This window comes from Vipera ursinii (assembly GCF_947247035.1).
Source record: "Vipera ursinii genome assembly, chromosome: 6".
In the NCBI taxonomy this organism is placed as follows: Eukaryota; Metazoa; Chordata; class Lepidosauria; order Squamata; family Viperidae; genus Vipera; species Vipera ursinii.
The window spans coordinates 65,457,029-65,481,618 of NC_139515.1; positions in this window are offsets into that span (position 1 = coordinate 65,457,029).

The window sequence follows — 24,590 nt, forward strand, 5'->3', positions numbered from 1 at the left end:
CTATACGTGCCATATGAAATCTGCATTTATTGCAAAGTTACCTTAGATAATTTTTTGCATTTTGGAGACAATTTGTATTTCTCATCCAGGTGTCCTTTGCTATGAGAGATTACAATTTTTATTTTAAAAACACTTTAGAAAATGTGTCCTCACTCCACAAGTGATTTGCATTATGCTGACACAAACAATTTTTATTAAGGTCAACACTGCTTTGTGTGATCTATTCCCCCAAAGGACATCTATTTTTCTTTTGACTTCTGATTCTTTATTGTTGATAAAGATACATGAAAGAGAACCAAAAAGTGATTGAGTGGTGTCACTCTTATTACAGATAGTCTGGCATTTAAACAAGCTTGGTATACATGAAAGGAAGCTGATGAAGAGAAAGAATGGAATGATGGTATTTTGATATCAATTAGTTCTTTGATATCAAAACCCTTTTGAACCTGATGGCCTTAGGATACATAATTCTCTTTCATTATTCTTATCCAAATACGTAGGCTGGAGACCACCAGAATGGGACTGCTGCTTCACAGAGTTGCTTTGAACACTTTAAATATGATCTTGTGAATATTATGTTTTCATAAAAAATGCATATGTGGATGCCTTCTAAGCTTAAGGACAGTCTTGGGCAGAAGATGGAACCACAGTGGAATCAAACTTGCTAATCTTTATATGTATTTGTTATACTGTCCTGGGAGAAGACAGATTCTTATGTTTCTTGAAACAAAGAATAACTCTTTTTCCAAAAGTGTTGTAGAAATGGCCTTAACAAAAGCTCCCACTTCATCTGCTTTTTTCCCAAAAAGAAAAAGAAAAATCTTCATGTGGATTTTTTTTAAAAGGCTGTTCTCCACGATTGGTATGGAATTATATCTAAAAAGACTATATTTTTTCATATCTACTGCATTTAGCATTGTATCTTCTAAATCTCTGTTCCTTTGGGTCCCAAAGTATCTATGGTTTCCAGTGAAAGGAACTCATTAAAATAAATAATAAACACAATTGCAATATTTACAACAGAAGAATGTCCCCCTATATATGCAGAACAGATGAAAATAATGGCAGCACTCCTGAATCAAACTCAATCTACTGTGATACTTGGAGAGACAAAGTTAGAGAAAAAGGAAGCCTAATCAAGTTTTTTTTTTCATTCTTTGCCGGGCTGGCTTCTAGCAAATAACAACTGAAGTTGCAATACTTTGTGATGGAGAGACAAATCTCCAATTCTGTAAGGTTTAACACTAAGTTAGTATAAAAATGCTTTTGTAGGAGTCCTACAACTTTGTAATTCCTTGCCCTTTGTTGCTGCTAGTACACAGGAACAATGCTGTTACAATTGGTAATCAGTAAGTAGGAGTATAGTAAGTAAGTTGCTATAATCTATAATTATGTCTATAATGCCCAAGTATCCAACTCAGAGCATATCTTTTAGAACAGGGGCTTCAATAATCCACTGCTGTGGCTTAGTAAAATAGCAGAGGAAGTGAAATAGATGCAGATCAGATATCAACATTGTTGATCTTGGTTAATATCGAGAGCAGGGGTCGGCAACCTGAAAAAGGAAAAGAGCCACTGGGAACCGGTTCCATCACACATAAAAAAAAGTGGGAGCCGCGCATGCACGGATGTGCACGGTTGCCATTTTTTAAATGTGTGATGGAACCAGTTCCCGGTTGCGCGACAGCGACGGCCCGTTTGCAGAGCTACCGCCTTCCCAAAGAGCAGCGCCGCTGCCCATTCACGCGGAGGTGCGCGCGCACCTCTCCAAAGGTTTGGGGAGGTGCACGCGCACCTCCGCTCGTTCGGAGAGGTGCACACGCACCTCTCGGAATGGGCAGCGGCGCCGCTTGTTGGGAAAGCTGCCGCAGCCCGTTTGCAGAGCTGCCACTTTTGGCAGCCTGCAAACGTGCCGTGGCAGCTTTCCCAAAGAGCGGCGCCGCTGCCCGTTCGCGCGCACCTCCGCCCGTTCGGAGAGGTGCGCGCGCACCTCTCCAAACGGGCGGTGCCACTCTCCATAGGGAGAGGTGCGCGCGCACCACTGCCCGTTCGAAGAGGTGCGCGCGCACCGGGCGGCTGGAAGCCGCAGGAGACAGCTCAAAGAGCCGCATGTGGCTCCGGAGCCGTGGGTTGCCAACCCGTGATTGATAGCCTTGTTGTGTATTAATGTAAATTCATAAGGGCAGTTATAAATGGTTAACTGTTGTATTCATTCAAATCCTTAACTATCTGTCCATTACTTTGCAAGCTTGTGTTTTGGGCGGGAATGTTTGCTTTAAACTCATTGGCTGCCACCTATCGGCGGTCCATATAAATAGATGTCAAGTGGCTGCTAGAGCTGCTTCTGTTTTGACTAAATAAACAAACTGTTACTTTTCACTCTCGTCTCTTCAATGCCTCACCGATCCCAGTATATAACCAGCCTAGTCTGGTGTTTCCCTGAAAGTAAGGCCTACCCTGAGAATAAGTCCTAGCTTGATTTTGGAGGTGGACCTAATATAAGCCCTGCCCCCAAAATAAGCCCTAGTTTTAAAGCAAGGCACATACCTAAAAATCAAGCTGGGGTGTGTGAGGGTGTGGAGCTTCCCCACATGCCCCACACTCACTTACCTGGCAGCCAGGTCTCTCCTTGCCAGTCCACTTCTTCTATGGTGGCCCCAGGCCTGCATTTCACGGTCAGAGGCCTTTCTGGAAGACCTCTGCAGCCAAGAACCGAGCTATGGTTCTCAGCTGCAGTGGCCTTCCAGAAAGGCTTTTGACTACAAAATACAGGCTGAGCTCCATTCTCAGCAGAATGAAGCTGCTCGTTCGATCCCAGAAGAAGTGGGGCAGCTGAGCAGGCCTGTCAGTGCTAGAGGTAAGTGGAAAAGATATATATATGGATCTTTGGTCATTCGGGTTTTTTCCCACGTAGAATTGAAGGTGTAAGAGCAACGTTTCGACGGAATCCCATCCGTCATCATCAGGCTAGTGGCTTCAGCTTCCTTCTTCTGGGAGAAGCATGTGGTAGTGGCTGTTTGTTCCTCTTTTTTAAACTGCCAGAGGGGGTGTGTTCTGTGGGTGGAGGTGTGCTCTGATTGGGTGGGGGATTAGGTGTGTTCTGATTGGGTGGGAGTGTGTTTTGAATGGTGGGGGTGTTCTGATTGGGTGGGGGTGTGTTTTGAGTGGATGGGCTGGTCTCAGCTGCCAGCCTTAGACCTGAGCTGGTGAGTTGTGCTGCTTTTGTTCGGCTTCGTGTTTGTGGTGGTGCCATGTTTTTATAGTGGGTGTCAGTTTGCTTATTGTGTGGTTTGGAGGGGTTTAAAGTGGCTGATGTTGCAGCTGTAGTTAGGTTTCTGTTTTGTGGTTGTGCGTCATTATCATTGTGGGTACGGATTTGCTTTTTGAATGGTTGTGTGGTGGTGATGTCATGTGATGTTATCATGAGTTTGGGTCTGGTATCATTCTTGGTGGTTGGGACTCGTCTGTCAATCAAGGCAGGTTTCCAAATGGTTGGTAGGCGAGAGGTATCATCTCGTTTGTTCATGCTGTGGGGGCGTTTTTCTATCTCAATGGCTTCTCTGATTATTTTGTTGTTAAAATGTTCGATTTTGGCGATAGTTTTGGTTTTTTAAAAATCAATTTCATGTCCCGTGGCTTCAAAGTGTTGGACCAGGGATGAAGTTTGTTCTCCCTTTCTGAGTGAGTTTTGTGCTCTTCAATGCGTGCACTTATTCTTCTGTTGGTCTGTCCGATGTATGTGGTGGGGCAGGTGGTGCATGGGATTTCGTATACTCCTTGGTTTTCTAACCCAATTATGTCTTTGGGGTTTCTTAGGATGGTGGATATTTTTCTGTCTGTGTAGAATGCTGTTTGATGTTGTGTTTTTGGAGGATCTTGCTGATTCTGTCTGTGGTCCCTTTTAAGTATGGGAGGAGGGCTTTGCCATTTTCTTGTTCTCTGTCTTGGGTTTTTGTGGGTGTCTCTCTTCGGATTAAGTTGGTAATCATGTTTCTTTGGAATCCATATATATATATATATATATATATATATATATATATATATATATATATATATATATATATATATATGTCTTATTTTTGGGAAAACACAGTAGCTGTATAAGGATGTGAGATACTTATGTTCAGTTCACCACATTTTTACTCTAAAGCCTCTGAGGTGGTTCAGATGCTACTGAGCAGAGACACATTTTTAGGATTACATAATTATATACCCTCCAAAGATCTTTCTTCCTGCATTCTGTTAAGAGAAATATTCCATGTCCAACATACTGTAGACACTTGATCAATGACCTTGCTTTTACTATACATCTCACTGATTTCTAAAAGTCATGGTTGAAGCAATAGAGATCTAGAAAGCTTCAGGGGACATTTTCATGTAAAAAGACTCTCTGACGGAGGAGCCAAAAATAAAAGTAAGAACCTTAAGGTTTTATGCAGTTTGACCAACTGTGTACAGCATTCACTATATGTTTCAGAGAAGGGCAAAGCCAGGCTGGGGAAGTTGGTTTATCTTTATGTTTTTTTTTCTTTCTTCCAATAATTTTAGTCAATCTTCACATCCTCAGGTTGGAATGAAAAAGAAACTTCTGCCTGTATCAATGGAAACTTTCCTTCTGCTAGATTTAACATTTGCTGTTGAGATTATGTTGGAAAAATTAAAATAATACTGTGCTAAAATCTGCAAATTTGCAAATTTATGTTAGTAATGTTTTTGAACTCATTAAATAGTTGGTGTTGTTTTCTATTAATCAAGAAAGTCTTTAGGCAGTCTTCCTCAGGAAGAAATTCCTTCCCAAAGAATTCATTTCATAGATCTCTTAGGCATACCTCTGACACTAATGTTAGAATTTCCAACCCAATTTTTGAGCATTACAGCAGGAAATAGAGTTTTAGTCAGAGATCTAGAGGACACCTGATTGGAAGAAGATGCTTTAGGGTATATATACAGTATATGTATGTATGTATGTATGTATGTATGTATGTATGTATGTATGTATGTGTATATACATACACATTCACACACACACACACACAATCTACGAAAACAAATATATAGAGTTAAGTATCAAGGTGCTTTCAAAAAAGCCTTGACAAATACTTAACATATATTTGCCTTGCCTTCTAGCTAATAAAAAGAGAGAAAGAACCTGTGGCTCAGGAAGTTAAAACACTGCCTAACATATAATCAGCCCAGGTTCGAATCTCAGATAAAGGGTATGACTGACTGATGAGAACATAAAGAGTTCGAAATGGCCATCTCAGCCTCCCAAATTCTTTATTAGCAATTTGAATAATTTGCACAAATAATGAGCTGTCATAAGTTGACTATATCCTGTAGATAAGCCTTGAGACAGGCCAAAACAGGAATGAAAGAGTTAAGTAGCAAGGTGCTTTCAAAAAAGCCTTGACAAATACTTAACATATATTTGCCTTGCCTTCTAGCTAATAAAAAGAGAGAAAGAACCTGTGGCTCAGGAAGTTAAAACACTGCCTAACATATAATCAGCCCAGGTTCGAATCTCAGATAAAGGGTATGACTGACTGATGAGAACAAAATAAGTTCGAAATGGCCATATGAGCCTCCCTAATTAGCAATTTGAATAATTTACATACACACACAAACACACGCACACACACACAAACACACACAGAGTTCTTTACACACACACACACATGTGTGTGTGTGTGTATGTGTGTTTGTGTTAAGTATTTGTCAAGTCTTTTGAATACCTTGCTAGTTAAATCTTCTTTCCTGTTTCAGCCTAGCCCAAGGCTATCCGCAGGCTATAGTCACAACTTACGACAGTTCATTATTTGTGTAAATTATTGAAATTGCCAAATATGGGCCAAAACCCCCCAAAAAATAAAAATAAAAAAATTATGCATACACACACACACACATGTGTGTGCACGCGCATAAATTTTTTATTTTGAACTGTGATTATATCTCGCTCTCAAGGTCCAGTAGTGTTCCACACATTCCTAATCCTTTGGAGTTATGGCTTTATGCTGTTGCGAACTTACTGTTCTTGCAGATTCACACTGAGCCATGTAAATCTGCTGAAGCTTCAGTTTATGAGAAGACTGGGAAGGAACAAGCATGAAAATTAAAACTCAATTGACACATTCCTGCTGGGGCCATTTGCTATCCACCCCCTTAGGACAACTGAACTTCTGAACTGGTTCTTTCTGATCCCATAATAGCTATCTGTTAATAGCTTCATTTACTATATGCGAACAACTGGCTTTTCCCAGGGTTATCAGAACAAAGTTATACCAGCAGAAACATGTGGCTCATGATCTTGGGGGTCTGATAATATCAGAAAGCTCTGCAGAATTGCTCCTCCAGTGGGAACACAGCATAATAAAAATGCTTAAATTGAGCCATCTGGACTATGTTGGCAAAATTCCTCTCTGCTGAACACTCTTTCTGCAGCATAAAGTAGAGACATGATATTACATTAAAATTGATGCAACTCTTCCTGTGCTTGCTAGAAAGGAGGGAAAGTAGGGGCTTGATAAAAGAACAATCTGCAGCCTCAATGCATCTGCACCCATCATTTTCCAATATAACCCTTTTGCAAAAAGTTGGAAGTATAGATTATTACCATTTTGAGGTAGGATATCACATGGAAATTGTAAATTGCCATTATTTCAATTTACCCATGTGCTAGCATTTTGTATTCAGAATTCTATTAATTCTAACTTGAAAACCTTGTGATGTATCACTGTTGTATATCACAAGTATATTATTTATCTGACTTTACACTGAGCATCATCACACTTATTCCAAAAAACAGTAATCTCTGCAGACTTGATCCATTTGTGCATCTCCCTTTCAAACAACTGAACAGGTTGGGGAAGTTGGTTATTGTATAGGCAGATGGGGAATCCTAAAAATTGAAATCCTGGGATATTTGTGGGATACTGAGTTGGGGAAAACAACTCTGTTTTTATTTCAGCATATGGATAGAAATATAGGAATACTATAACCATAAAGATGTGACAGTCCTGTAGGAAGTGATAAGGGGAAATGTGTTTGCCCTGAATTTTATCCAGTTATTTGCAATTTACACCTCCTCTACAGTACTTATTTGTGAACCAGGAAGCATGCGTGTACCAATATTTGCACTTTTTACAGTGTTGGCCCCTAGGCCACAGGGGTTAAAACAACTGCTTAAGACGCAGTCTGCCCAGGTTCGAATCTCACAAGGGTATGGCTGACCGATGAGAACAAATAAGTTTGAAATGATCATATCAGTCTCCCTTTATTCTTTGTTAGCAAGCCAAAAAATTTACAGAAATATGAGCTGCCACTGCTGTGGCTACTGCCTGTAGATGGCCTTGGGCTAGGCTGAAACAGGAAATAAGATTTGTCCCGTGTCTGGGACAAATGTAAAATGCTTAACAAACATTTAACACATATCTTCCTTGCTTCTCAGCTAACAGAGAGAGAGAGAGAGAGCCTGTGGCCTAGGGGTTAAAATAACTGCTTAAGATGCAGGTTCAAATCTCAGAAGGGTATGGCTGACTGATGAGAACAAATAAGTTTGAAATGATCATATCAGTCTCTCTTTATTCTTTGTTAGCAAGCCAAAAATTTTATATATATATATATATATATATAACCAAAACGCATTAGAATAGTAAATATTTGGTGTGAAAAGTCAGCCTACTGGGAAAAGAGAAATGCATACTAGTAGGAATATGCGTGAAAATATATTACAGACTAGAAGAATTTCTTTTTCAGGAGATATTTTTTTTCCAGAGTTATTTGGGAAAAAGTTTATGAAACAAAATTCAGTTCAGAATTATGCTACAGAAGTCTGTGTACTGCTAGACTGTAAATTTTAAGATGTATGGACTTCAATTCCCAGAATCCTAAATTTGCCATAGATGATGAGCACTGATATACACAATGTAAATTCTTACATTTGTTCATGTTTCTCCCCCTCTTTTTGTTTCTCTCAATCACATTTTGTCAGTTAACTGATCCTGATGTCTGTTGAAGTTTAATAAATAAACATCAAGCTTTGTTTTTGTTATCTGAACTGAAAGTCATGTATGGCTGCTCAAGTTCTCGATATAAGGATTGACAGAGAGTGTGCCGGATGCAAATCAAATTGGAAATTATCCACAGTAATTTCATCCAACACAATGAAAGACAGGGAGGGATAAAGTATATCAATTGAGCTGAACAAGATTACAGATAAATTGCTGGAGTAGGAAGAAAACAGTTCCTTCTTTGGACACACTGTTTGGTGAGGATTATTAACCATCTAGAACATACTTTCTCTTCTCCACATCAGAAATGTGCTTATTCACAAAAAGAGTTGCTATAAGGTATCTCCAACCATTCATCAAAAGGTGACCTGATGGCTCTTCGCAAGAAAACACAAACTCTGGGGTGGGGGAGAGGAAACATTTGTATCATTGAAGTAAATGAATAGAACTTGGAAAGGATCTTGAAGGTCTTCTAGTCCAGCCACCTGCTCAAGCAGCAAAACCTACTGTATACCTTTTCAGACAAGTGACTGTCTAGTCTCTTCTTAAAAATCTCCAGTGATGGAACACCCATGACTTCTGGAGGCAAGCCATTCCACTGATTAATTGTCCTTACTGTCAGGAATACTGCTATCATGTCTCCATGGCAACAAAGTTAAGCAGCTAGGAGCACAAGTAGTGTTCTCGTCAATGCTCCCAATGAAAAGCCAACACCTCCATGGGACAGAATGAAAGGGCAGTGTACTGCATGACATCCATAAGCTATAGACCAGTGTTTCTCAACCTTGGGAATTTAAAGATGTATGGACTTCAGTTCCCAGAATTCGCAATCCAGCTTTGCTGACTGAGGTATTCTGGGAGTTCAAGTCCACCTATCTTAAAATTTCCAAGGTTGAGAAACATTGTTATAGATCAGGAGTGTAAAACTGCCAGCCTGTGGGCAGATTGCATCATATGAAGGCCACACCCACCACAGCTCCAGCAATGCAAAAAAAAAGTTGCGATACATCGCGACACATCACATGACTTGACAAGTTTGATATCCATGTTATAGACTGTCCCAGGATACTAGAAGGAAAATTTGTATTGTCTGCAGTCAGAGATGCTAATGAAAAAACTCCATTCTCCTTTGCAGCAAAAGTACTCAGAAAAGAGACTTTCAGAAGAACAAATCTATTGGGCCAATCAATATTATTATGTATTTTTTCCTAGTTCTTTTCAAGCAGTCATTAATTCTCACCATTAGCATTCACAGACTAAAACTTCAGCCACAGAATTAAATTGAATCTTGGCAATTTATGTAGCTAGAACAGCAAAGTGGATGCACTCAACTGCAATATCATTGGAAAACATAAAGTATCAGGTTGAGAACAGATATTCTTTATTTAAAAAGGTTTCTTTTCATTTCTGAAAATAAAGAGAAAACTTCTTAACTATAGTTATACATGAAGCATCTGTTGCTTGAGTATTTTGTCTCATACATTTTCATCAGGCAATCATGAGTATTAATAAGATAATTTTTCAAGTATCATCTATCCTTAGCTATTTTTTTGTAAAAAAGTACTTATAAGAGAAGTATAAAGTTTGATTTTTTAATAAAATGAAATCTAATCCAGCCCATATCCATTCTAAAAGTTGGGGAAGGAAAACTGGGTTGGGTCGTGATGGAATGTAGTGAGGAAGTAGATTTCTAAAGGGGCTGTGTCTGTTGGTGTGAAACAATAAAGAATTCTGCTTGGAAGAATTACCATGTCATTCTTGGTTTTGGGCAGGGCAGAAATATTTAATTTAATTTAATTTTATTAAATTTATATACCGCCCTTTCCCGAAGGACTCAGGGCAGTTTACAGGGTATTTAAAATCAAACAGTACAAAATACAAAAGTTAAAAAACAATTAAAAAAGATTAAATTATCCCTTAACTAAAAACCTCAGTTAAAAATTCTCAGCCTGGGCTGGAGAGCTCAAAGAGCCAGGTCTTCAGGTCCCGACGGAATGAACGAAGGTCAGGGGCAGTCCTAAGTTCCACGGGCAGCTGGTTCCAGAGGGCAGGCGCACCCACAGAGAAGGCCCTCCCCCTGGGTGTTATCCGCCGGCAATCTTTTACCGGCGGCACCCTGAGAAGACCCTCCCTGTGCGAGCGCACTGGACGAAGGGAGTTTGATGCTGGCAGGAGGTGTTCCCTCAAGTATCCCGGACCCAGGCCATTTAGGGCTTTATAGGTCATCACCAGTAAATAGCTTTACTGGTTTATGTTCCTCTCTCTTTATATGACAATTAGGGGAGACTACAGAAGGTGCAAATGACAAAACTGTGTGATGATGTTATCCCACAACTGCTGTGACTGAACTACTTATATCGGAGGTCAGAATGCAAGTAGGTAATGGTGGGATTTGGGAGTACCGTCTTTTTTGCAGTCGTTGCAGTTTACAATTGACATCGCTGATCATATTGCAATTATTTCATCTAATTTTCCAGAGTTTTTCCTGACACTCGGACTTTTCATTTGATTGACAAAGAGTAGTGTGTCTGCCTATGAGGTAGATCTTTTGACGGGAACATAAATCCAAGAGTCTCTTAGTTCATGCTGGCCTTTTCTGTGCATTGAATAATTCAGCAAGGTGCCAATTTAGCAGCAGGAATGGAAAGAAGCTCAAGTAAGCATTTATGCTAATGACTTATTATTTTCAGGGTTTGTTTACTGTGTTGTCAGTGACAATGTCCAATGGATAAAGTTTTAAAATTAAGAAGCAACCATTAATGCATCCTTTGAGTCTCCAAGTACACAAAAAAGCCCCCAAGTGATTGTGAATGTACAACAAACAAAAACAACCTGCCCATGCCTAATTGTGAGTTACTTTAATGGATTAATACGGTACTACTAAAAGCTACTATATGATATTTAATAACCATCCCCATTGATTTACATGTTTATTTCTTTAAGTATTAGAAAGATTTATTGGCAAACAAGGATATTACTTACCAGGTATTACACAATGTATTTTTAAAAATATTTTTCTTAAGTTTCTGTTTAAGAGCATGACATGTGGAGATAATAGCATGTTTATTTGTTTGTAACTCATACTCACATATAGATGATGTAATGTTAATATAACATACTATTTTCCATCTCGGTTGCATTAAAAATTAACCACATTGACTACATTGCAATATATTTATCCGTAGTTTCATTGCATCTTCAGGGATGGAATTAAGTGATTTTTTTAATTAAAAAAATCCATATGGCCTTTTGTATCTTGAATGGGTTCCAGAGGATTCAGTTGTCTAGGGCCCATAATACTCCATAACCCAACCTGCCCACCACACTGGTCTTATGGATCCTTCAAGATCCTTGGAATCCAAAGAATCCTGTTCAGGAACTGATTCAGCCACTGACTCTGCCATGCTGTGGGATAACTCTTGGGTGAAAGAGTTGGAATTCCTGAGTTTTACCATTAGTTCACGGTATAAGTAGGGACTGCCAACCTTTCACAGCCCTGGTTTATGGAAATGAGCACTTTCATTATTGTCTGATGAACAGATTTGAAGAATGTCATAATTATCAAGAACTTTACATGCTGTGTTCCAAACCTCAGTGTGCTTCATGGAAAGTATGTGCTATGGCTTTTGATTTGCAGATAAATAACAAGCTTTGGATTGCTCTGACAAAGAAATGCAGACATTATTTACAACAGAATATGCAACAAAATGTTGCATTCTAGACTGCTCTTGTTCTAGAATTCATTGAATTGTCTTCTTTTTTCCCTACAGATCTTGAGTAGGAATTGAGATGTCTATAAACAACATTCCCCTCTAATCATCAAAATAGTGAGAGTTATATGCTCTTTTCTGCTATTCCCAAATACTCCAAAAAATTTCATTAAATTTGCACTGAAAATATAGTCAAAAAAGAAAATTATTGCATACATAGAGTGTATTAAATAAACCCATATTTAATATAATGCAATTGCATTCAAAACAATTCAAATTAAGAGTATGTTTTGGCCATACTAACCTCTTTTTCCTGGGCCTTAAGGAGTGAGACCTTGCTTACTCTACTGTAGCCACCAACTTCACTTTTTTGAAATATACACATGTACCTTTTTTAGATGCCCCTGCAAGGCAGTACTCAGCAGATTATTCCAAGTCCAGCCACAGCCTCCATTTTATTAAATCAGGAAAAGAGAGAGAGAGAGAAGGAAATCATGATACTATCAGAAGAATAATTTGGGATTCCAACTCTAGTTTGGGTTGTGCAAGAATAAATAAAAATGAGATCCAGACAGCTATGAGGAAAGAAGAAATATTTATGCTAAAAGTAAAGAGTTTGCCTTTAGGGGTAGCTGCAGAAAAATGGGATACAGCAACATACTTTTATAGGGGAGCTTGTCTTGGTGTGGAAGTGTCTATGTGTGCTAATTCTAGAGTGGCACTTGAGGGGCATGTGTGTGAGGTTGAATATGTCATCTATGATGTTTAGTCTTGTGAACATGCAGTTTCTCTGGGAGACCTAATTTAATTAATTCCAATTTGTGTTTACAAACCTTATCCTTTGATATGCGGATAAGGTCTAGGTTGCTTATTTGGGCATTTAAGGAAGTTTGAGTAAAAGATTTTCCTCCGTTTGCTATTTTTACTTGATTAACTTAGTCTAACATAGTTTGTCAGTCCATTCAGCCTGATTCTCAGTCCATTCTGGATTCTGATCATGTTTTAAGGGAAGATGGAAACAGTATACGGAATAAAATATATTTTTATATAAAACTTCTCACAGTCACCATATTGAAGGTGGGAGGCAGGGTAATACAATTGTCATTGGGAGATTTACTCTTTGTGTTGGTTGTATGACAATAGAGCCTTCCTGGCTTCCTTTTCTTCACTTGTACTACATTGTAATCTAATGCAATTAAAGAATAGTGTTGGAAAGCAGCATTATGTCTATCTTGCTATAAGAGAAAAGGGCATTTCTCTAAAGGAATAGCAGTTTTATACCTTCATTTATACCTAACTGTGCGGGAATTATTACCCTTCAAACTGTAGTCACCAGTGTCATTATATGACTTAGTAGAATGGTTGATTCTTATTTGTCTCTTTATTTACCTCCATCATGTCTAAACTTTCTTTTTTTTTTCTTAATGATTTTCCCTGTCAGCCCATATAGCAGATGCATTATTTTGGTAAAGATATCTGTGCTGCCAGATGTGTGGCCTTTGCCTTTATTTGCTTTTAGAACAAAAGGGAACAAAGTAAACGGATGAAGAAAATGGAAATGAAAGAATGGGATAAATTCTTCTTAGTGCACAGATATCAAAAGACCATCTCAGTGCTGCCATTAATGTAGTATATTTCAAGTGTGGGTCAAAAGCACCCAAATTCAAGTCTAGCCTCAGCTACTAAAGTTCACTAGATGACTTTGTGACAGTTGTTCTTTTCAACCCAGTCAATCCCCTAGGATTACTAATATGATGAAACTTTGAAGGAAGGAATTGTGCAAATTGCCTTGAGCTTCTAGAGGAAAGATGGGGATCTAATACATAAAACATTTTCGTAAGTTAAAGCAAACCTAACAACTAGTTTAAATCTTTAATACTCAGTGTATCACCCAGTCAAATACTGTCCATCTCAATCTAATCCAGTATTACCTAATCAAAATAGCAGAAGTTCTTGAAGACTTGGACAAGGTTTTCTCAAAATATGTTAAAAGAGCTATATAATTCAGACAGAGGCTGCCAGTTAATGAAGCTAGGTCTTTATATGCAGCATGTATTTTGGTTGCACCATTGAACTATAGTTGCTTATTTAGGACAAATATTTCTCTTTCTGCAATTTATATTCTGTTATTTTCTTCCCTTGTATTTCTTGAATCATCCCCTATTCTGCTCCAGAAGATTTAGTGGTATGTGGAAATGTAGGTGAGAGACCACTCCATTGGTAGAGGCCACCCCATCAGTGAATGGACACATCTGGATAGAATAGCACGTCTGCAGATACTCAAAAACACATCTATCTATGCATATATAAGAGTTATCTATTTTCAGAACTCTCCTCTTCTTTAAAAACCAGATGTTAGGGCCAGAAAGGTAAATATACAGAAAGGTAAATAAATAATGATTTGAGTGTATCTGTATACACATGTAATACAGAACCAGTCAGTCCTTGATCTTTCTTTCTATTTCTGACAAAAAAAATCATTGAACAGTTTGAGTTTTTTTAGTTTTTTTATATGCACAAAAGAGAAATAGATGACAAGAATCTTTTTTTTATCTTTCCATTTCCTTACTCTTTTCTTCATGTTAAGTTGTATATCTCTCATGGTGGATTAAGTTTCCAATGAAGGCTATGTGAGGCTGACTTACATTAGAATCCAATAGAATTATTTAATAGATACAGCTCTTTATCTCATACTTGTATTTATTTATTTATTTATTTATTTATTTATTTATTTATTTATTTATTTATTTATTTATTTATTTATTTATTTATCTTTCTCTTCCTTTCCTTGTTCTTTAACTTGCCAGATTCCTCCTATTCCCCACTTCTGTGAAATAGGTTTTTTTTAAAGTTAATTCTTACTCAGAAATGCTCTTTAACTCCCTTGTTTTTTTCCTACTACTAATATTGTTGCTTCTTCACTTAGTGTTTTCTGAATCAATAGTCAGTGCTTGGACTCTTTTTTTTTCTTTACCGTCATAATTAACAGTGACTGATGCTAATCAACACTAAGATCATTGCTTGGGATACTATGCATATTTTCAAATATTTAAACATTTCTGTGTCTCACCTTAGAAAACGGTTCATGCATAGCTACCTTCATAAAAGATTTAAGAGCTTGTGTATAATAATAATAATAATAATAATAATAATAATAATAATAATAATAATAATAATAATAATAATAATAATAATTTGATTTCTATACCGCCCTTCTCCCAAAGGACTCAGGGCAGTGTACAGGGCAATACAATAAAATACAACATACAAAAATTAAGAAATATTAAATATTACAGCCCAATTCAATACAATTAATTAATATAAATACATTTGATTGAGAGCACTGTTTTTATAGCAATAAATTCATTTTTCTCATTTTGCTCCACTCATTTTCTATGGTTTTATTCTTTCCTATGTTCCATACAGATGCCTTCTGATTTAACTTGTAGAAATTACAGAAATGGTGTGCATGCACTTTTCCTTTTGCATCCCTTTTTTAATAGAATAGGGACACACACCACCTATCTGAATTGATTAAAACACAGCATGAAGGTAATCTTGATGTGATTGATATATTTTTTGATGCAAGCTCCAAAACCTGTTCTAAACATAGACAGCTTAAATATTTTAAATTACTGCATTTATTTAGAAAATGTTTTACATTATTTTTATTAATTTATTATTTTATTTTATTTATTTATTTTATTAAACTTATATACCGCCCTTCTCCCGTAGGACTCAGGGTGGTTCACAAGGTTTTTTAAAACAATGCAACAAGTTACAAAAATTAAAAAACAATTAAAATAATTAAACTAACCTTGAAATATAACCCAATTACAATTAAAAATACAATTAAAACCCCAGTTAATACCCTCAGTCTAGGCCAGAAAGCTCGAAGAGCCAGGTCTTCAGGTCCCGACGGAACGAGCGAAGGTCAGGGGCAGTCCTAAGCTCTACAGGCAGCTGGTTCCAAAGGGCAGGCGCACCCACAGAGAAGGCCTTCCTCCTGGGTATTGTCCGCCGGCAATCTTTTACCGGCGGTACCCTGAGGAGACCCTCCCTGTGGGAGCGCACAGGATGAAGGGAGCTTGATAACAATGTTGTGCATTTCTAGGTTGGCATTTGTTACTTTGGAATGTATTCAAAAGAAGGATGGTTTAAAAGGATTTAGAAGTTGTTGTTTCAGTCAAAGAAAGAGTACACTTTTTCAAAGATTTTAAGACTTCTTCCTATGCATACTTTCTTGGAGATCTTATACATACCTTTCTGAAGATTAAGCCTGTAATAAGTTTAAATATTATTAATAATGGGTTTCAAGAATTGGTTTCACTGAATCAATTCAAATCAAATGTAAATGTATGTTATTTTGGCGACACGCATTTATTGTTTTAATTCTGATAGAACTGAATGCTCAGATGAGGCTTATTTGTTTATTTTTATACTGCTACAATTATTAGATTCTTCACAGATTACATTCAATAATTTGCAATAAAATGACCAAAATGTTTTCAAAAAATCCAAAGTACCAGTAAAAACATGACAAGATAGTATCAAAAGTATAAATTTTAACAAAAAAAAAAGAAAAAAAAAGAAATGTTTTTGTCAAATGCCCTCCCAAATTTTGGCTTTAATAATTTTTTAAAGCCTAATAAAATAGGGTTGATGAAATCTTACAGGGAGAAATTGCACCACCACAGAAGAGATACACTACCTACAGACCTCCATGCCCACCCACTCCCACACAAAAACTTTTTTGTGCCTTCTAATCAATCTTTGACTCCAGGTGACTACCTGGTATTGTCTTTGAAGTTTTCAAAGTAAGGGTTTTTGGAAGTGGTTTGTCATTGGTTGCTTCGTGGAGCCAATGGATGCAAGAGATGACTGGCTCAACATCACTATCTGGCTTTGTATGTAAGGCAGGACTAGAACTCACAATCTCCTGGTTTCTAGTCTGATGCCTTCACTGCTGCATCAAACTGGCTATTTTCTAAAGCCATTCCCTTACCTCATGAAAATGGGGAATTAGTTATACGTTTTGCCAGGAACTTCACAGTGGCTCCATTATGGAAAGATATTTAATTTTTCTTGGAAACAGCATGATCGCCCAGTAAAGTCCAAAGTTCTGTAGCCAGAGGTTTCTAAAATAATATCCCAGGGAATATCAAGTAGGAGTTATTGAGACCTGAGGAAACAACTCTTGTCATCACCTTCCTGGCAGGTCCCTGTTCCTGGACTATGTGTGTATGTGTGTATGTATGTATTGGCAAAGTGATTAGGGTAGCTGAAGTAATCTTATTCCTCTAGTCCAGGGCTTTTCAACCTTTTTACCCATTGTACCACTTTTAGGATACGGCAACATCCGAGTACCACCAGTCGCCTAGCAAGGTGTCAAAAACCTGTTGACCAAAAAAAAAAAAAAAGGAAAAAAGTGATGAAGTACAGGTAGTCCTCAACTTACAACAGTTCGCTTAGTGACTGTTCGACGTTACAATGGCACTGAAAAAAGTGCCCCCAAGCCACAGCCAATCAAGACATCTGCCTGCCTGCCTGGCGGTGCTCTTCCTCCTGTCCGAGGTTTTCATTGTTGTGAGCATTTCAGTTGAGGATTGGCAGTGGGGGTGGGGTGGGGGGATGTTTGGTTTTTATTCCCCCCCTCTGCTGGGTGGTTGCAGCAGGTTTTGGTCACTTCACATGACCCTGGGCACTGTGACTGTCATAAATATGAATCAGTTGCCAAGCATCTGAATGTAAATTACAAGACCCTGGAGATGCTGTAACATTCCAGCTAATCGGCGCTTCTTCTGGGATCAGCAGAAGCACCAGGATCAGCACCAGGCTCCAGCTGATCCTGGTGCTTCCACTGAGCCCTGACAGTCCCAAAGAAGCACTGATCCTGGTGCTTTTGTTGAGCCCTGACAGCCCTGCAGCTCCAGCTGTCTTTCACTCAGGCTTGTGTTGTGATTCAGGGTCAGCCTGTGGGTTCAGCAGTTGGGTCGGATGACTCAGAGGAGGAGGAGGGGGGTGTTGAAGACCTTGCTGAGGGGGTTGAAGATCTTGCTGATGAGAGTCCTCACCCAGGCCCCTCCCACTTGGTCACCACGGAGACCCAGCTGTGTGAGCCTGACAGCGTGGATGAAGATGACCCACAGCTGGCCCTGTTCAAGGACGCCCGACGCAGGAGGCAGTCAATTAGGAGTAAACAGAGGAAGGCAATGGGGCTTCTCAGAAGGAGGCAGAGAGAAGCCACGCCCTGAACTCTATATAAGGGGAATGTGTGGGGAGGGCTGGTTTGCTGAAGGCAACTGCTCGGATAGTTCGTGTTTCTTAAAGCTCCTGTTTCTTGGTTCGTGTCTTGTTTGTTTTTGTAGTAATAAATTTGGCAGGCGTAATTCCAGCCTCTTGCCGTTTGTAAAAGGGTTGCCTTTTCTGCAGGGCCGGTAGCAGGCTGGTACAGAACAGCTTGTGCGGTGCTGCCATCGGTTCAGCTCATTCCCCTCCCCCGCTACCACTTTTCTAGGATGGTCACATACCACCTGCCAGGTGCCAATGTACCACAGGTGGTACCTGTACCACTGGTTGAAAAGCCCTGCTCTAGTCATGAAGGTGCCATGATTAAAGTTGTTTTAACATGTAACTCTATAGATTCTCAAAGTAGTATAACTTGGACAAGTAACAATAGTACAGCAGACAAGAAAACCCAAAAGCAGACTATTTTTCAGCCACAAATGTTTGATGATGATGATTACTATTACTTTACTCTTTTGTTCTATGCAAATTAAGTCTTTAATTTGGACTAAAAATTGACAACACTAGCATTAACGATGTTACCCTATTTGGGTAATGAAACATCTGCAAGAAAACAATCAAGCTCAATGAGCATCTCATTTCAACCCTGAGTTACAAATATTCTCCTTTATTGGTATTAACAACTCTGATCAAAAAATGTCCTTTGTTGTTTGGTGATGTTGTAAAAAGTGTTGTAAAGCAAAAAGAGTAATATATCTCTGAAGGAAGAGAGGAGGAACACTTGTATAAGTAGTAAATATGACCATCTAATGAAGGAATACATATATGCAAAGAGCAAGGACAAGTAGAAAAAAAATGCTTAGGACACTGCAGCATAAACTCCATTACTTACAAAATTTCATGTGATGTTGCATTGGAGATTGGAAAGAGTAGACCTTGACCACTAGTGGGGTTGAGAGAGGGTAAAAGTCTAATGTGCTAATGTCACTCATAATGTGCCACCTTTCTTCATTTATGAATTACTATTTCAATTTTATTCTATTGAATGCTAAAACATGCACAGTGTTGGATGCAATTTGAGATGTGATCACAGACAATGAGTTTATGTGTGTTATGTTGACATTGAGTGAAAGTGTGCGTGTACATGTGTGGGTGTATGGGTGTATATGAAATAGAAAACACCAATGGACAATATCCCTTCTAAGCAGTGTTTCTCTTTTTTAGATTTCTTCTTTTTAATGATGGCTGTAAAATAGGACTACATGAATAGTTGGATCTTTTTTAAAAGGGCAAATACCAGCACAAATGAGCATCATGACCTCACTCAAAGTCTTTTAATGTATATACATTAGAATTTATAGTTTACAGAAGTCTGATATACTGGGGACTATGTCTGACTAATTCTACAGAAAAACATGCACCAAAAATACTCTTTTGAAATATGATATATTGCCTTAAGCATCACAATCTGGGAATGCAGTATATAAATTCTTTTTTTGAATACTGCAACTGCATACTTTATTTCTTCCAGTGTACATAAGAATATTTAATTGGTATGAAGATTTTCTATAGAACTGTTCCTCATTGTGTGGGGAATACAAACAAGCCAATGAAGCTGAGTAAAAAATGGAACTACAAGACTTCAGTCTAGAGTTTTTATTCTCTCAACGACCTTATATTCCAGTTTTCCTTACCTGGCATATTCCCCCGCTTTCTGGCCATTACCTTCTGGGAAAATACCATTCTGCCAGGTGATCTCTTTACAGACACATAATTCAATAGCAGAAAATACAATTCATTGTACAAAAAATGTTCCTTGCCCCTTCTAAAATACCACACATTTACCCAGGTCACAAAGGAAATTGTGAACCCAAACATTAAACAATATATTGGACAGTGATCTTGATAAGACTCTGAAGTGATGATCCTAGGAGGCCTGAAATTTTTGAGACCAACCTTGCCATAATATCCTGTCATGCTGACCTAGAAAAACATTCAATTTATTTTAATGGGAATATAATACCAAGGCTTTCAAATGTCATAAATTAGATAAAATAGACATATTGTCAGTTTTACTGAAATTTTGCTTTTGCAGTTCATTTCATGAGGTATTTCAGAATTGAGGTAGGTTATAAATGTTTTCTATAAATAACACACACATGCAAATGTATCTGACTTCTAGTTACATGCACCAATTTCTTCAATAAACAAATCAAGGATAGCTTATTTGTTATTTGCCAAGTTGCAAGTTTACAATTTGAACCTTTGGGTAAAATTGATATTGTATTCTTTATGCAGATAAAAGTTATGGTTTCCCTCATGACCATAGGTACATCCAACATCTAGGATAGGAAATTATTGATGCGGAAGCTGGTCATGGCTATATAACTTAGGCCTTGTATACTTTTACAGTCACATGATGATCGCGTCGTGTGATGTATCATGATGAATCATGACTTTTTTGCCTTTGCAGAGCTGGGGTGGGTGTTGTCTGCACATGACACATCCAGCCCGTGGACCACCAGTTTGACATCCCTGATTTAAATTATCAGACTTCCCAAGAAGCTCAGCCAAAATCATGACTCTGTATACATTTATCCCTTTATACAGGAATTGGGTCACTAGATGGAAAGCTACCACACAAAAGTTTTGACTATTATAGTACACAAAAATCAAACTTTCAAATCTTACATTTCAGGTTTAGCTTCCTTTCACTTTTTTCCCAACTGAACATATCCTTGGCCATTTTCTTTGGAGTCAGAGGAAGTATTTGCTCCCTTACTCTCAAGGGTGGAAGTTCCAGTGCTATTCCTTCTCCCTTCTTCTGAACTATTGAGACTATGACTATGGCCCCCCTGGGTTTTTCACCTGCTTCTACAGATCATTGGGTGGTACCTCAGGAGGTACCTCACCTATATTCTCTAGGTGCCCTCTAGCCTATGGTCTTGCCTCATCAGCTTCATTCTTACACATACATCGAAGAGTTATTATGGAAATTTAAGGCAGGAACTGTTATGTCATGGGCTCTGGTGAGCAGGAATGAAGACACATGGCTGAGTACAGAGAAACTCATTATTTTATTCAAGCTGGAACTGTACTTGAGCTTGGGCTGCACCTAGCCACAATATATAGCCAAGCCCTATGGTAGCAGCCAATAAGATTGAACCCGCACTTGCCGCCTGGGGCTGACCAATTGCAGGACTGGAGACGGCCTGTTTGGGTTGCTGGAGAGCTAACAGCTCTCCAGCAACACACGTGATGTGGTACCAAAAGCCCAGTACATAACACCTAATATCCTAAGATCAGGCTATAATCCCCTTAATAAACTTGACAACACTCAAGACTTATGAATCACTCCCAACAACCAAAATACATAATAACAAAATAAAAATAATAATGCTTAAGAATTTAAGGTGGCTAGAATGACATTAAGTGACCTTTACAGATGTGCCATTGCAGTAGGGACTACAATAAGATTAAACAACGGCTAAACGGCTTGCCAATGCAGTAAGGAGTACAAAGAGATTAAACAACAACTCAATGAACATGCTTACAGGCAGTTCTAAAATGCCCCAATTTCTGTAGGTAGTGGTACAATTGTCACAAAACTATACATCACTTTATTTTACAATATAGTCTGTGAGATATGCCGAAGGTTTGTGTGGCCTGGAGGAATGCCTTGGAGTTCCTCTCACTTTGTGGTCTACCAGCTTACCCAGTGGGCTGGGTAGACCCATGTCCCCTTGTGCTCCATTGTCCAGGGGGATTGAAACACTCTGGCTGGCCTCACCCAGTTGGCCCAGCCCAGAGTCAGTCTGTTCTGCAGAGTAGGCACAGCGGTTGCTGAGATTCATCTGGTTTGCCTGGTCAGGGGTTCCATGTTGCACTTCTGAGCTTCCTGGTTCTTCCTCGGAATCAACTTCTGCTGAGAAGGGAAAACCCTGGTGGTTCTGGTATGGGCTGGCTTGGGTGCCAGTTTGAGGACCCTGGGAGGGACTTATGCCACAGTCCCCACTTAGTGACTGTTCTGGAAACCTCTTTCTGAGTTGGTCAATGTGTCTTCTGACCAGTCGCCCTCCCTCCAACCCCATTTCGTAAGATAGGGGTCTAGATGCTTTGGTCACTTGATCAGGAACCCATAAATTTTCTGGCCCAAACCCAATCACCCATTTGCATCCCCCTCGGGGGTTTTGGTGTAGAGGCTTCTGATGCCACTCTGTCTGGATGCAACCTGTCCAGTTTAGTAATTAAACGCCTTCCCTAATGAAGCTCAGCAGGACTTTTACCTGTAGCAGTGCAGGACGTAGAATGCTGACAGAGCAAAAAATCTGCCAACCTGTGATGCCAGTCACCTGTGATAATACGCTTGAGTGCCTCCTTTGTTGTCCTCACCATGTGTTCGGCTTGTCCATTCGAAGAAGGATGAAACAGTGCAGACGTAGCATGTCTGATGAGGTTAGCTCTAAGAAAAGCCTGAAACTCAGCAGCAGTGAATTGAGCCCCATTATCAGAAACTAAAACGTCAGGCAACCCATGTGTTGCAAAGAGTTTTCTCAGCACCTGGATGGTCCTAGCAGTAATCATATTAGGGACTGGAACTACTTCCAGCCATTTTGAGTGGCTATCCACTACTATCAGGAAAAGCTGTCCTTGAAAAGGCCCAGTGTAGTCTATGTGAACCCTGGACCAGGGGGTATGCATTTCTTCCCACCTGTGAACTGGGGCCTGAGGCATTTCAGGCCTAGATTGCTGGCATGTATAGCAACCATGAACTTGATCCTCTACAGCCTTATCCAGGCCAGGCCACCAAAGGTAGCTTCTAGCTAAGGCTTTCATTCTTACAATGCCTGGATGGCCTTCATGTAAAGATTGTAAGACTCTGTCCCTAAAATGCAGCCCTTGTGTTCAGAGAACTCATGTCTCCTGACAAAATAACTTTGAAATTCAGAGCCTGGACTTTTTTCCAACCAGCCCGTGTATACCCATGACAACATTCTGCTCAGAATTTTATCTGTGGCAGTTTCAGCAGCAATATCCCCTGTATGGAGGAGAAACTCAGGTATGTCCTGATTGGACAATATTTTAGCAGCAGGAGCTGGATCAGGATACATTAGTGGTAGTGGTAATCTGCTGAGGCCATCCGCATGGCCCATTTCCTTCCCTGGTTTATGAATTAACTTAAAATTGTATGCAGACAAAAATATAGACCATCTCAGCATTCTTGGAGATAGTATGTGGGGAGTTTGTTTGTCTGTTGTGAACAACCCCAAAAGAGGTTTGTGATCAGTGTAGACAGTGAAATCCCTGCCATATAAATGAAATTTCTTATCTCTAGTCACTATGGCCAAGGCTTCTTTATCAATCTGTGCATAATTGCGCTCAGCAGAAGATAAAGTCTTGGAATAAAATGCAATAGGAACCTGTTTCCCATTTTTCTCTATGTGGCTTAAGACAGCCCCCATCCCATAGGGAGATGCATCACATTCAAGACATACAGGTTTAGACTCTATGTAATGAGTTACAGTGGACTTTTCTGATAGAAGGGCTTTCAGATCCTGGAAACTTTTTTCATGTAAGCTAGTCCATTTCCAAGGGGCGTTTTTATCAAGCAGCCTGTGGAGGGGCTCTGCTATCGCAGCCTTATGAGGTAGGAATGTGTGATAAAAATTTAGGAGGCCCAAAAATGCTTGCAGCTCTCCCTTTGATTTTGGCCTTGGAGCCATTTTGATGGCCTTCACTTTTTGAATCAGCAGGAATTCCATTAGCATCAATATGGAACCCCAAGAATTCTGTTGATGAGACCCCAATACTACATTTGTTTTTCTTCAATTTGAGGCCCGCATCGCGGAGCCTCTGCAAAACAGCCCTGAGCCTATTGGCCAATACTTCTGGGGATTCCTCAGCAATGAGAACATCATCAAAATAGGGGCAGACACCCTGAATACCCTTAAGTGTGTGTTCCATAATCCCTTGGAAAATACCCAGTGCAACACTGACTCCAAGCTGTAAGCGTTTGACTTTGAATGCCCCTCTGTGAGTTACTATTGTTTGAGCCATGGCTGTGGCCTTGTCAACTGGCAATTTCTGATAGGCCTGTACTAAATCAAGTTTAGCAAAAATGGTTCCCCCTTGCAAAGAGGCTAAAATATAGCTGACTACAGGAACCGGGTAAGCATGTTGATTAAGGGCCTTATTTAATGTGCATTTATAATCTGCGCAAATGCGAACTTCCCCGTTGGACTTCAGGGGGGTGACAATAGGAGTTTCCCACTCCCCGCCATCCACAGGCTGTAATATGCCCTGTTCTACTAGCTTATCAATTTCAGAATCAATTTTGTGCTTTAGGGCAAAGGGGACCCTGCAAGGCTTAATCCTAATTGGCACAACATTAGGATCTAACTTAAAAGAAATTGGCGGGCCAACTCAAAAACATCCGCATATTCCTCGCAAACAGGTATGAGTTCTGCTGTTTGTGTCCGATTAATGCCTGTAATTTGAATGCCTAAAGCATCAAACCAATCAAGTCCAATAAGACTTGTTCTTTGGCCCTCTACTTCTATGACATCCAGGTGCCCAAAAACCCTTTAAATTTTACCAATAATGTGGCTTCACCCTTAACTTTAACGTG